Genomic DNA, 11,518 nt, shown 5'->3' with positions numbered 1-11,518 from the left:
TAAAGGTGGCATAGTGGCTTTGATAAATTGAATTGGTCAGGACTTTATTCAGTCCTTAGTGTGAGCAGCATCCTGCTGTCAGCACCATGTCAAGGCATTGGTTCAACAGTGACTCAGAAGAAAGAGCAGCATCTCAGGGCTCTGCTTCCTAAGGCAGCCAGAATGGTGTCATTTGGTGGTGGGTTCCTCGTGGGCTCCTACTCAGGACACTCCAGCCTCTTCCAGCCCTGCATAGCTCCTGAGGGCTGCCACCCTGCTTCCCAGTCTTATCGAGAGGAAGGATTATCTTGGGAAGAGGTGGCACTGGCCATGCTCACGGATGTACCAGAGGAGGATTTGATTTGTACCTCTCACTTAATCTGTGTTATCTCCATAATTAATCTCTGCATTTCAAGCTAACGATTTTTGAGGTGCAGGAGAACAGAGAGGTGTGTTTGACCTAAATCATAAAGCTCAGGCTTTCTGTGTCACAACAAAGGACGTGGCCACAAACAGCAAATCCTGTCTGCTTGGAAGTTCTCTCCATTTACTATTTCTATGCCTTATAGACACTGACCTCCCCAACACTGCAGATCACATCCAAATCAACACTTTTCCATACTTTCCAATGGACACAGGCAGAAGGAGCCAGCTTCCAAACTTTCTGCATGAGTGAGGCCTGAGCTGCTAGAATATTTTGCATCTCTAATTGTTGGGTTTATAAGCAGGACAGAGTAGTACATGTAAAAATTCTTCATTATATGCTTTTCAGTGCTTTGAATCTCTACCTTTTAAAGGCTAAATACATGGTGGGTTTTTTTTTTTTTAGGTGTTTTGTTTTGTAACTTTATGCCTTTTAAATAATATTGCATAGCTTACTGCAGAACTTCTGGCTTCAGATTGAGCTGTGCTCACTCTGGGCTGTAATCAAAGGCTCCTTTTGGTTCTAAAGTGAATCCATTATCATTATTTTTTGCAGGACTTGGAAATTTCTGTTTCAGGTTTTTTTTTGGAGGCTTCATCACTGTCTCCCTGTCCTTGGCCATTTAACAGCCTAAGAAACTAGATTATGGGAGTGATTCAATGATTGAAAGTAGTTCTGCATCACACCACTTCTTGTGTTAAATTTCTGGAGTTTGAGGCCAAAAAAATTAGAATGTTGTTGTGGTGGTTAATGTTTAGTTTCCAGGAATCCTACACAATTGTTTTCTTTTTCTTTCTGTTTTTGCAAAATGGATGCTCTAAGAAGACATAGTGCATCCTCTGGGGCTTTTATCTGTCTTTCTCATTATCCCCTTTAAAAACTGCATTTGAGCAGCAAGTTATTCTCCTAAAAAAGCAAAAACCTGTTCTTGCCAGGCACGGGTCACAAAGACATGGCTCTGTGTCTCCACAGCAAGTGTCTCCATGTGTTCCAGGCAGGTTCCTGGGTTACACCAATCACAGGAGATATTTTCCTTTACTCCCTGAAATACTTGACTGACTTCTCACTTGGTAAGTGACATGTGGCTCCAGGAACACAATATTCTACAAATATCTGCTCTCATGCACAAACTACTACTTTTTCATCCTCTGTCTTAACATTTGGGGCAAAATGTAGATGCTCAAATTATGGAGTCCCTTATTGAATGTACATTAATACTGCTGCTCCCAGGGGCATCTCCCCTCTCTGGGCTGTAGCATAAACTTGGGGCTGTAGTTGTGTATTTTTGGCTGCATATATAATGGCAGGGCATCTTCTGACTGAAAACAAGTACACAAGTACATAATCCTTTACTCCTTCAGACAGTTACACTCTAAATATTGAATATTTTTTGTTCTCTTATGCTCATCCTTAGTTATTAACAAAATACCTTTTCAGCCTAAAACCCATCCAGTTCAACCTAGTTCATCTCAGTATTCACCTTAGAAACATGATTCCACTAAACCAACTGGAAACATTTATGGCATAAAGTCTAGCTCCCCAAGATTTCATCTGATGTCCAGTAAATTTGCAGTAGGGCCACGAGTGAATGGTGGCTGGTTGTTATTTATAGATTTGATAATTATTGTGTTTGTAACACAAACAGTCCCTTTCTTGCTGGAAATGTAACAGTCAAAGTAAAAAGTGAAAAGAAAGTGAGATATTTCCTGTGCATATAAAGAAATAAGAAACAAGTTTCCATTTGCAGCACTCAAGTTTAGTAATTTCTGCAGTCAAAACATCCAGCTTTTGTCTGGGTGTCACTTCAGTCACCTCTCAATACAGGACTAAGTCTAAACCAATGTTTTCATCTTCTGCTACAAAACACATGAAGCAAAAGTAACAGATTTAAAACAGAGGCCATAGCGAAACCAAACTCAATTTCAAAACATTTTACTTCCCAAGTTTTTGATTTGCCATTGGCAAAGTCTGAAATAAATCCTGTTGTGAACCTGTGAGACACGAGACTTCCCACTTTTTTTTTAACAAATACTTCACTAGGTTTGTCTTTCTGTTCTTTAATTTTTTATATATTTTTTTTTCAGGTACTGGTAAACACTTCAGCTTTCTTTGTAACCATGGAACAGAAAGTAGCTTAAATTAATCTGGAATGCACCCGAGACAAGAAGAGCTATCTATTTTTTTCCTTTGGGAAATCACCTACAGTCTTCCTTTCTCCCGGCACTAGACCAATGGATCTTTTAGCTTACCTGGTGCTTTCTTGACTCCTTCTCTTGCTGCTCTTCACTCGATAAATACCTACAGGAGTTGTGAGGAACGGGATGTAGGTGCTGACCTTCCCCTTCCCTCAGCCTGAAGTTCTTCAAAGTCAGCCTCAGGGACTTCAGATTAAATAGATGAGCCAAGGCAAAAGAGTTCTGCTCCCCCTTCCGTTTGGCTTTCACGGCTGAGTTCTAAAAAGCTAGATGAAGTTGTCAGAGGTTTCCTCTTACCTTTTTACTGAAGCAAAACGGCGTGTTGCTGCTCCAGGACAGGATTAGGTCATTCAAACAGCCCTGCAGAGAGTGGAGCTGAGCGGTACAGAGCCTCCAAAGGCTGGAGAGATCTGATCTTACATCAGGTGAGAGAAGGCAGCTGGCTAGGCAAGCCAATAATTATGATATCAGCTCTTGTTCGCCTCGGGCAGTCCTGCATTTAATAAGAATACAAATATGACTAAGCTGCAGGTTTGTTTTTTTTTGTTTTGTTTTTGGTGGTTTTTTTTTTTTTCCTTGTTCTCTTGGTAATTCTTCAGAGAAGTTGGGCAGGTATTGAGCTCTAACAGTCTGGAAAGAGGGTGCTCCCTCTCAGCCTCTCTGTTTTTCTTTTGATTTAAAATACCCATCTCTTACCATGTTTTGCAAACCTATTATCCACCTGTGGTTATTAAACACACACTTCCCTGGCATGGATTCTGCCATACTGTCAGAAAGTGCTCAGCTACCAGAAATGGGCATCTTTCTTGCATTTATTCAGACTGAACTCTCAGGAAAGGAACTGGAGCTCCACCACAGAATTCAAAACACCTTGCACCGTTTAAATGTAAGAACGCTACAAGACCTGTATACTCAAGGTAATATTCCTTCCCACCCAAAAAGAAGAGTGCCTTAGCACAGTCATAAAAATAGAACTTGGTTGGAGGACTATCTGCATTTGTGTGGGCAGGTATGTATATATATTTATGTGTAGAGGTTTATTTTTTGTGTGCAGGTACGTAGAGAGGCACAGGAGTTGAAATGTGCAATTGCAGGAATATGTATTTCTGCTGCCCTTGCCTGGCTTGGTGCACACTCTACAGTCCCCTACACAAACCTGATCACACCTACTGTAATAATACTTACCTACCTCATAGGGTGTTGTGAGAATTAATTAATGTTTGTAAAGTGCTTTGAAGATGAAAAGCCCTGAATGAGTGCTAAATATAATTATCATCATTCCACAAAACAGTCGAAACATCTTTGCGGCCCCCAGGTCATTGTGTAGGTACACCCATGTTTATCTCCCACACGATGGGAAGATACTGAATAAGGTCTTGAAACTTTGATAAAAAACATGCTTTCTGCTTTGGAGGACATCTTCTATTCATGTGAAGTTCACGCTATTCATGAAGTGTTTTGGTGATTCCTCTTGGAGGACCCATGGTGCAGGTGTGTGATAGGGAAGATCCACCACAGCATCCACCTGTCCTAACAACAGGACCTGTGGAAGAAAAGCCATGATTTTACCTGGGGTGAATGATTTCCTGTCAATAGTTTGGTTTTATTAGATCTATCAGGAACTTCTGATGGTAGAAATGAAGATTTTGTCTATATATCTGCAGGATCTTGTAGAGATAGTGGGCATGGGGTGCTGGTGGAGATGCTCTTTCCTGTCTGGAAGGTCTGAGATAGTGCTGGGTAGTTACTTGTCCTGTCCAAGGGCTTCACACTGGATGTCCCTTAAGGTGACATGTCTAAAGCTGGCAGGGAAGGTTCTGATGATGGTCTGGGCTACACTCAGCATCTTTGCTCAATGATCCCCAGATTCTGTGCTACCTTTAATTTACAGTCCTTGCTCTGATGGCCGAGATAAACAAATCTGAGATGCTTTTGTGTTAGTAACTCACAGAACCGAAGTAATGGCCTGATGATTAACTCTGCAGTGAGCTCTGCAGCCTGCCTGGAAATCCAGACTGCTGCAGCTAGGTAGTTGTTGGTACCTAAATTAGCTAGTTTAACATTAACCTGTTGGGTGTGTTTACCTGAGCTGGCGTCACAGGTCGCTTGCAGTGCAGAGATAAGATCCTGAATGAAAGTGAACCACTGACTGGCAAGCATTATCTCCTCTTTCCTGGGATAACTATCAGGAGGAAATCCATGGAGGAAAGGGGGGGTGTCAGTATTTGCTGCAGACTTTTCCTGCTGCTTCCCAACCTGCATCACAGCCTTACATCACCACCCACTCTCATGGGCATGAGGGGTGCAACCCACCCTGCGCTGCTGCTGTGCAGCGTTTCTGCTTCCAAATGGCAACATCGTTTTGTAGAACTTAAAGTCAGTTGTTGGTGGGTTTTCCTTACATCTGTCTTGTGGTCAACTTGAAGACTTTTCTTAAACTAAACCAGTTTGGTCTTCAGGAAATGAAGCCATGTGCCCCACAGGACAGGTGAGATCAAGGGGCATCAGAAGAAACTTTGTTTTGTCAGATCCAGACAACTGTTGTAATGAGTTCATTTTATATCTCTTCTGGGTCTGAGCTTTACCCAAAACCTAAAGGTGTTTATTTGATGTACTGGTACCCATTTTAAACTTTAAATCCTGTTTCTAGATCTGATCTTTTGGGGGTTTTTTTTGGGAAAAAAAATAAATTTCAGCCATCAAAGTTGCAAAGTAAATAGTCCAAATGCAGGTCAGTGGAATCAGTTCAGTGATCTCTGACTGAGACTGTAGTTTGAAGTACTAATATCATCAGGTAGAAATGACATGCAGACCACTTTCTGTCTAACTCAGAACTTTTGATCAATTTTAACATACAATATTCCTGGGCTCCCTTACATGGAAAACCACTGTTGACCTCATTATAAACTCCTCCTGCTGTTTAAAATTGGCAAGAATGGTCTTGTTGATGTGGAATTTTGTCAGTGAGGAGTTCTCCCTATGAACTAGCTTCATTTTGTGCCCAACCAGAACATAAACTCAGCCCTTTGATACAATATTCTTATTTAATTTAGTAGCGGGATAATTGCTTATTTTTAATACATTGTTTATATTTTATCATGCAGTGATGGCAGCAGTGTTTGTTATCATAAATAGCTTTGTAGGCTCACAATTTTTGAATCCTAGCATTTGGATGATGAGCTTACAAAATGACTGAAGACGTAATCTAACCAGCTATTCTGCCACCATTAAATAGGAAAAGTGGCCCAGCATCTCTCCCTTGGGATCACCTGAGGGAAGACACACCTGGGTGTAACTTAACCGTCTGCTGTGCTGCCTTTAAATAGTAGTCAGAGCTTGCTTTTTATCTTCTGAGATATCCCTAGGGAATACACACCTTGGTTTAACCTACATACACTTCAGCCCATTTTTGTCCCTAAGAAATAATTCCAAGTGCATTTATCTGGTAGTTTGAAGTGTCTAGAAAAACACATTGGTAAACTGGACTTAGTGATTTTAGCACTTCATGTATTTAAGGGAGCATCATTCTCCTTCCCTTCTGAGCCTCTTCTTCTGACAGGATCTATCTGTCCTTTGCCCTATTGTCACAGCTCAGAGGGGGAAAACTGATGGATAATATTCAGCAGGAACATCTGAATTATAGCCTCTAAATCTGGCACACCCAGAAGATGTTCCTTTGTTGACATCTGCAGAACTTTCTGTTTGTTAATTGTTTAATCTTAAAATATAAAGAACCATTATTTTAGATGAAGTATCATTTCCTGAGCAGGGATTTAATGCTGCCTGTAAAGCACAGCAGCTGTAGCAAAGTGACAGGCACTCTGAGCTATTACTGGTTTGTTCTTCTAGAAAGGAGAATGAGCTCAAGACGTGGTGTTAGACTTGACTCTGTGCCTTTCTGCTGTAGGTGAAATTCAGGTGGGTGATCAGTTACAGTCATTGATGTTACAGTCGTTGTGCCATCTAGCAACATGTTTTGGTGTGTTGTTTTTGACAGGACTGCTCACAGTGGCAGCTTTCAGTGCAGGAGTGAGAGAATTCATTTAAAACACAGATACCGGGCTAACGAGTAATGATCCCTCCTCCTCCTCACAGGTTTATTTAGTCTTGTGCGTTATTTGTTCCTTATTCCTATTCAGTATTTCATGCCATGTTCAGGGCCCTGCATCATTCCAGGGCAGCTGGACCTTTCTCTGTCCTCAGGGAGGAATGCTCATTCCTCCTTGGAGCTGATCACTGTGTGTATGTAAAGCTTCAGACTTTGGAATCAGGTTGAAATGTCCTGCAAGGTACCATAAACTTTCTCCTGTCTCACAGAATGTGATCAGTGAAGAGCTGGCAGCATTCTGTCAACTTTCCTTTTTTTGTTGACATTGCACTTCAGAAAGAGTCTTTTGTGATTTTCTTCCTTTTTTTTTTTTTTTTTGTTACAAGATTAACAGAAGGAGGGAGAGCTTTCCTAGCCTGAAGCTGCTGGATAAGTGGTAGGTTGGCAGGCTGTCTTTGTTTGTTTGCTCTTATGGCTTCTTCATTTTTGGCTGCCAGATTTTTTTTCTAACATCACAGAGTGGTGCAGAATGAGGCTATTGGGGGAGTTTTGGGGACATGACAATAATGAGGAGAAAGTTTAGCTCAGTTTCCAGAGTACAGGTCATCTGCTGAATGCACTCTCTGGTGAAGTTAAGAATGTAGAGCAGTGTGGCCAGTGTCAGGAGACTAATGACTGAGTCTTAGACAGGTTTTATTAAGCCACCTGACAAAGGCACTGGAAACTTTGGTGCTGTTGTTGTTGGAGAGAAAAGAGCAGTTGGCTGATCCTCTGTCTAGTCACCTCTAACTCCTCTATCTAAATGGGACTTTCTAAAGGTCAGACCACATGAGATTCAAAGGAGAATGCTCTTGCATTCAGGTTTTAAGGCCCTGAGGGACTGTGGGAGTTTCAAGAACATGTGGAGCTACAAGTGAGGCCTTTGAAATGTATGAGTCTTCCAAACCCAATCCTGTCACATTCATGACTTGGAATATGTTATGCAGGTTTGGCCACTTAGTGCTAAGGCATGAGCCATGAAATGATCCCTCCTGCATTCCCTTCATGTTACTGCTTCCAAGGCTTGCTGCCTGCTCTTTTTATTGTCCATTTATTTTAATCTGCAAGATGATCTTAAAAGTGTCAAATAGCCTCCACCTACCTCAAAATAGTGTGGACCTTTTAATTCCCAGGCTATTTTCTGGCCTCTTGGCTGCCACTCTGCAGCAACCTTTCTGGAGCTGTGGCAGAGCTCAGGACCATTTGTTTGTGAATGCCAGGCCACCTTGCTTTGTGGGACAGATCAAGCATGTTAACAATTTACTGTACTTTGCAACCCAAGATCAAACACTGTGTATTCTTGAACAGTTTCTTTACAACAGCTAAGGATAATCCCTGGAATTGTTTGAGGATCTCTCACGCAGGGCTTGAAACAGTGCAGTGCACTCAGGACCTCCTGTATCCCTTTCAAAAAACTTAGGAATTTGCTGTCAGCTGGGATATTGCTTTTGTATTTATCTTGCTCAACATATTTTCTGTAAAAGTTTGGAAACACTGAGGCCAGAGAGCAACCAACACACCTTCTCTGTACCACAACCTTTAACCAAGTTTCTAACTGGTTAGTGACATGATTGATTCTAAACAGGATGATTACTATTTAGCTAACTAGAAGACACCTAACAGTGTTTTACTCCTGCCAGAGGCTTAGGCTAGCACATGATTATCTCCTTATAACTGGCTTGGCAGAAGTGTGCTGGTTTGGTTGTATTTTTTAATTTATTTTTTTTTAGCCCCTTAACCATGTCTAATAACCAGTACAACTGGTCTGGCTTCTTCCTCTCCTGGAGTGTGCTTGCATGTTGCTAACTACAGCGCTCTGCAAGCGGCCAGTGCCAACCCATGCACACCCTCTTGGTGTTCTCCACTTCCAGAGGCTTTGGGGGAACATTGGTTCCAGGCTTCCCTAAAAGCCCTGCCAATATTTATGTGAGAAATACAGGTACATAAACAGGGATTGGTAGAGTTGTATTGCAGAAGAAAACTGCTGTAGGGACACAAATGGTTGGTAGAGTTAGGGTACGATTGGACTCCAGGATCTTAAAGGTCTTTTCCAACCAGAACCATTCTGTGTGATTCTGTGAACTCAAATTTAGTTCTTGAAACATGAGTCTCTTATGAGCTCATTAAGAGAGCACTGTTGTACCTGCAAAGCTGACAGGTGCTGAACATCACCACTCCAAGGGGTTGTCTCAAATTCTACCTTCCCTTTAAATCTTACTCAGGTTATTTTTTTTTCATGAAGAAGTTATTATTGTCTTGATTTTTGAAACAGGAAGAAAAAGTGGGATGAGTTTCCTTGGGACACTCATAAGGACGAGCCTACTTGGCTTTTCCTGACCAACCATAATGCAAACACAGCTGGGGATGAATTACTTGGCACAGTCTGGGGCATTGCCTGGGTTTGGGGGAACAGGCAGCACGTTCAGCAGGAAGGTTATGGAGCTACACCTGCCTATTAGTCAGGGTTCTGACCTTGCTAGCTCCCGTGTGCAAGGTCAGTAACCAGAGCTGTGTGAGAGAGGTTTCCCCCATCCTGTCCAAAACCTTTTCACATCTTCCTTGGGCAATCCTCCCTTCATCTTTATCTTCACCCACGTTAGTGGAAAACACAAAACCTTGTGCTTCCGCAAACAGCAGTGGGAATCATCCCAGAGGTATTATCTTAGAAACTAGAAAATGATTCAATGAAAGAAGGAATGAATCATATAAATACTCAAAGTGTTGTACCTCAGCAATGTCCCTCCCTTCTTAGTACAAAGCAAAGAACAAAAGCAGGCTGCTGCCTGGCATGGGCCCCTCCTAGATGACTTACTGGGTCTGTGAAATCATCAGAAGCCTCAGAAAGAAGTGCTTGTGCAGCGTTTCTGACTTGATTTTCCTCTCTTCATTTCTCTGTAAGCATGGAAATGGTAGCTGTGCTCTCTTGAATGCCTGAGTATGTTCTAGAAGGTGGATGAGGAAGGGCATGGACTGAGGCAAACATTTCATGCTCATGGATTTCTGCAGGGCTTTTACATTTCAGAAACATATTGCCTGGAAAGGGGGCATAGGCACTATGAGGTCATGAAGGTATGAAACCACATTTTCAGTGCTGGGGATGATTTTAAACACCCTCTTTAAAAAACAAGCACTGTGCAATTGTGTGGTCTGTTCAAACGGAAAGTTATAATGGGAGGTCAAAATCCTGAACAGGCCATTAATTCCTGTCTGGCAGACAAACTGAGGTTGCTTTAGCACTTAGAGGAGCTTCAGTGAGAGAGAAATATTGATCTCAGATTGCCAGATTCTCAGTTAGATGTGTGAGGTACAGGAGTAACCCACTGTGGAAGGTATTCAGTGCAAATTAATTTTTGAAAGATCAATGTACAAAAGACAAAAATAATTGAGCATAAAACGAAGTAATTGCAAGTGAAGTTTTCATTCTAAATGCATTTTAAAAGGTTCCATCTTCTTCAGCAACCATGAGGAGTTCGTGAGCGTCTCCAGACCCTCCAGCCTGCAGGGTTTGGGGGAAGCAGGAGGATTGGTTCACTTTGTAAGTCCTTAGTTTTAAAGCTTTGCTCAATAACAGGAGAGTCCCCCACAGCTTCCCTGCACTGCTTGAGTGTCTTTACCAGTGGCTTGTTTGGGTTCTTTTTTCTTTATTTTTTTCTTTCCTCTCTTGCTTTTCTGCACTGTTTGCTTTTCACTCAGGCTCTTGTGACACCAGTGGCCAATGTCTGTGAGGAATTGCCTCAGGCCAGTGTGACTTTCAAAGGATAAGACAATTTGTTACCTTGCCAATGAACAGTTTATTACATTTCTAATTATTGTTATTAGTCTGACAGGTGGTGCCATGCATGATATTTTTACAGCTGCCAAAGTTGCAGGTACTTCTTTCATGACAAAAAAATGAACCTGAGTAAGATTTAAAGGAAAACCAGGCATTCTGCTGTAGTACAGGTTTGATAGTTCTTTGCACTGACATGGTGAACACAGCACCTGGCTGTTCTCAAATCCTAAGCTGAAACATTCTGACTCTTGAAAGATTCTGTTGTGAGACCAAGTGTAATTAGAGTGTGCTAACAGGTTAAGGTAGATATGAAGGTATCCCTCCCTCCCTCTCAAGCTCTTTCCTCTAATCTTTATTACTCTACTTGTTGTGTAAATTAAGGACTCATCATATTTTTAAACTCTTACTTGGAGTTCATGTTAATCACCACCTAAGAATACTAAGTATCCCTTTCCCAATTAAGGTGTAAGTTCCCAAACATAGAGACTTTGCTTTCTCTGCTTTGTAGGATTGCTTGCAGTCAGAGAAAATTAAAAAAACTGTTAGAAATACTATGTGCATTTTTGGTGTGGGGCAATGAAACACCCTGCTACCCCTTCTGAGAAGCACAGCCCAGTTCCACCCACCCCTGTACAAAACAGGTGATAAAGCCACTCATGCCTTTTGCTTTGTCTTGCAGTGTAATTCTCTTGGTGTAATTTAATTTTACAATAGCAGTTAATTTGTTCTTAGCCATGTGGCCACTATCTTAACAAACATGCTGTTCTGTCCTTCTCATGATACAAAGCTGTTCTTGTAAAAAAGTATAATTCATTCTTTTATATATAACCTCCTTTGCTTCTTGCCTGTTTACCCAGAAATATTCAACATTCATATTCAGGAGAACCAGATGTTTGTATTTGTTACAGTTAATCCAAGTGGATTTTACTGTATTATACTTTAGTTCAAGGCACTGAGGAGATGGGACAGTCTTTTTGTCCAGCTCTGTCACTTCCCCTGCTTTGTTTTATGACACAACTGCACTGGGACAACAAGTTTCCTTGATGCCACATTTATGTCCT

Source organism: Apus apus, chromosome 18 (assembly GCF_020740795.1).
Source record: "Apus apus isolate bApuApu2 chromosome 18, bApuApu2.pri.cur, whole genome shotgun sequence".
Lineage (NCBI taxonomy): Eukaryota > Metazoa > Chordata > Aves > Apodiformes > Apodidae > Apus > Apus apus.
Note: the sequence above shows the minus strand (reverse complement) of the source record.